Source organism: Manis pentadactyla, chromosome 10 (assembly GCF_030020395.1).
Source record: "Manis pentadactyla isolate mManPen7 chromosome 10, mManPen7.hap1, whole genome shotgun sequence".
NCBI classification, from domain to species: Eukaryota; Metazoa; Chordata; class Mammalia; order Pholidota; family Manidae; genus Manis; species Manis pentadactyla.
In genome coordinates, this window is record NC_080028.1 from 116,332,144 (window position 1) to 116,335,924 (window position 3,781).

The 3,781-nt window shown below is 33.9% G+C and overlaps 1 pseudogene; it reads right to left on the bottom strand.

Annotated features, from left to right (window-relative positions):
- Window positions 1-392: 392 nt before the first annotated feature.
- On the bottom strand, window positions 393-2,398 carry LOC118914789 (60S ribosomal protein L37a-like; annotated as a pseudogene).
- Between the last annotated feature and the right edge of the window lie 1,383 nt (window positions 2,399-3,781).

Here is a 3,781-nt window from a genome sequence, read left to right on the forward strand (position 1 = left end):
AGGGAAAGCTGGAAGGAGAGTATATGGGGTCTACCTAAATCATACTTGCAAATATTCCGTAAGTTGAAAAATAATAAAATGCAAAGTTAAAAAAAACCACAAGCTATCTAATAATTTAGTAGTTAATGGGCTAATTACTAGATATTATAGTGTATACTTTTCAGTAGTATAGTAAAAAAGCAGATGAAAATTGCATTTTCTTTCTATACTAATGTGACCTTGGGTTGTAATTAAATAATTCTAAATATATTATTTCAATTGAACCCCATTTAGTGATGCATCCAGTTGCTTGGAAAGAGGCAAATATTAGGTATCATTAAAGGCAAGAAAGTGCAAAAGAGGAGGAAACAAAGAAAGAAAACATTTAGCATTACTGGCAAGAACAAAAGAGGTCATACGGGAGCCTGAATTTCAAGGAAGTCCTGCTAAACAAGAAAACATTATGTTAAAGGTTAGAGAAAGCTGGGGTACCTGACTTGTCCCTCCCTTCCCTATAGAAGAGAGTTACTGTGACATACCAGTTTGAATCCAAAAAAGTTAGAAAGATATAGAAAATGCTATTGTTTAAATAATCAAAATAAACTAAATAAATAAATAGGGAAGAAGGGAAGAAAGGAGGGAGGAAGAGAGAGAGGAAGGAGGTGAGGAAATAAGGACAGAAAGAAGAAATAGCAATGATTATACTTCCAGGAATCTTTGTCTAGAAAATCTGCAGAACCTGTACATTTGGGCTGCCTTCCAAAGCATATGTGCTGTGCCATGATTTGCAGGTAGCTTCTAACTTCTAGAGAAGCTATCTCAAATTGTAACTCATTTAGTATGACAAGTCGGCTGAACAAAAGTTACATCCTTCATGTGTAGCAAGATAAATGCAGATTAATTAAGATATTAAGGGTAGTAACAGCATAAGAGAACAAGCTTAGGTAAGAAATGAATGATTATAGTTTGAGATACACTTTGAGTTAGGAAATTAATGAATGATGCTGTGAATGAAAACATTGATAGAGACAAATTCTCAAATTATAATATTTTATTTATACACCTGTCCGGTTCAAAAATTTTACAAAATGTAAAATTTAGTAACAACATATTTTATAACAAGAGGATAAATATTTCTGTTTTATAAAGAATTTCTGTAGATGAAATATGGAATTAAATATTGCAACAGAAAACAAGAGCCATGACCTTGTTTCAGTGGGCCAGTTAATTTGAAAATAAATGCTTTTCCCCCACCCCCACCACACACACTAATAATCAAATTAATGGACATTTTGAAAGGAAAATAACAATTTACTGAACACTCATATACCTGAGAATATTTCATGTATATCTGAGGTCATTCTTGCTCTTTTCTTGATACCCTTTATTGACTAGAAATGACACCTACAGAATAAACTAGTTTTAAATAACTTAGATTGCTCTAGTTTTCTGTTCTTCCTCTATATATTTCTCTTTATGTGCCTCCAACATACTTTTTAATATTTACTTAAATATACAGAATATTGTATAATTTGTCATAGCAGCTCACTCTCTCCTTTTTTTTACTTCCTTAGTTATTAATGATTTCTAGTGTATATTCACATTTTCTCTTAATATGTTATTTAACAACTGCAATTTAGTAATACTCTCAGGTGTTTCAAGTTGTATATTTACCAGTATAATAAGTTGTTTTCCATCTCTTTCCATATATACTACATGTCCTTTAAATTCATTTTTCCTCTAGTAATTTGTATGGTGCCATATACACTTCTTGGATATTTTATTGAAATATGCATATATGCATGCATGCATATGGATGCAAATATAATTCTCACATTCAAAATGTACAGCTCGATAAATTTTCACAAAATGAATGCACTCATGTAATCACCACACAGATGAAAGAAGAGACTATTGCCAGTTGGTATAGGGATTCCATTCATCATCCCTTCTGGTCACTCATGTCATAAGAGAACTAGTGTCTTGAATCCTATTATAGTAGGATAACTTTTCTTATGCCAATGTTATTTTTAAACATAGTCAGTTGTCACTATAATTTTTATTTATTGTTATTTTTTTTTCTGTTATATAAATTAACCCATTTATTATTGTCTACCAATGCTTCCAATGGTGGTGCTTCTACTGGTTCTTTCAGTTCCTTCAGGCCTCTGATGGCCAACTTCACTGTGATGGCAGAAGGGGTGTTATAGGGCCAGGCCCCACCAGCTACTGTTTTTATGCAGGAACCACAGTGCCAGATCCCCACAGTTTGTCTCTTCACCTTGGTTTTGCCACAAAAGGAACAAGTGTACTTGGTGTGCTGGCCTATTTCAATTTTCTTCACCATTTTTCAGAGGGAGGCACCATAACGGGTTCTGCATTTACTGATGATTCTGACCTTCTTAGTGCATTTTACCATATCGCAGCCAACTAGGTGTAAGACTATGGAGCTATTCTAATTTTTAATACTATATTTTCACCTGCTTTGACTAATCATTATGTATTAAAATTAGTATCATTCATTACACAGGTTCTTGTCTCACCCAGAATGGTTAATGAAAATTGTCTCTTTTCATCATGGTCAAGTATTAACACTAGAATTACTCTCCTATCATATGCAGTCAGAGAACTGTACAAAATACATAAAACAATTATATCACAAAAACAGGTAGTCCAAGACTATGATGCCTGAGAGAAGGAAGCAAACAAAAAGTCTCTAATCACCTGCCTTTCTGCCTAGAGACATTTTCTGGGCACAGCTGCAAGCATGAGCATTGAAGCAGAACACAGCAGTCTTTCTTAGTTAGAAATTCAAGTCTAGAGCAGCAGAGGTGGCTAGAATTTGTGGGAGCAGAATATTAGACAGGAGAGAACTCTTCAGGGAAAGAGTTCCTAAAATCAACATTATTATTCTCCTTGAATTCATTGCTAAATATGAAGCTGCACATATATAGGGTGAAACTGTGGGTCTGGGCAAGAATGATTAAAAGCTGTAATATAAGTGATTCCAGAGTTCACAAAGGATGATAGATGAGTTCAAATGAATCTGGGAACGGGAGACTTTTTTAAATGCTTGGACAGAAGAAAAAAGCCAGAGGAAATACAGAACAATAATAAAAAGTTTAGATAAAGAATAAACACATATAGAAGTGGTAAATTTACAGCAATCATATCAATAATTACATTAAGTATGAATGGCCTAAACACTCCAATTAAATGTCACTTTGTCAGATTGGATAAAAGTGCAGCAATGTGCTGTCTGCAAGAAAACTACATAAATTATAAAGACACAGACAAGCTAAGAGAGAAAACGTGGCGAGGTTCTATGCTCTATGCTAACACTAATCATAAGGCAGCTGAAGTGTTCTATATTAATACTAAAAGAGCAGACTTCATAACAAGAGGCATAAATGGGATAAGAAGGGACATTTTATAATGGAAAAGCAATCAATCATTCAAAAAGATATGGCAATCCAGTACTTGTATACATTAATAACAAAATCCATGGCACAAAACTGACATAATGGAAAGGAGACATACACCCATCTACAAATATGACTAAAGACTTCAACATTTCTCTTAGTAACTGATAGAACAAGTAGGCAGAGATCGATATGAACACAGAAAGCCTGAAGAACACAATCAAACATCATCTGCTGTGCAAAGCCTCATAGGAAAAGGTAGAACTTGTGTTCATGTTAAATGCACTGGACCTGCAGAAACTATGTCATATGCCCATTGAATCTCATGTTTTTATTCCTCTCAGTTTTTTCTCTATGATTATATGACCCCTCTTCACTGA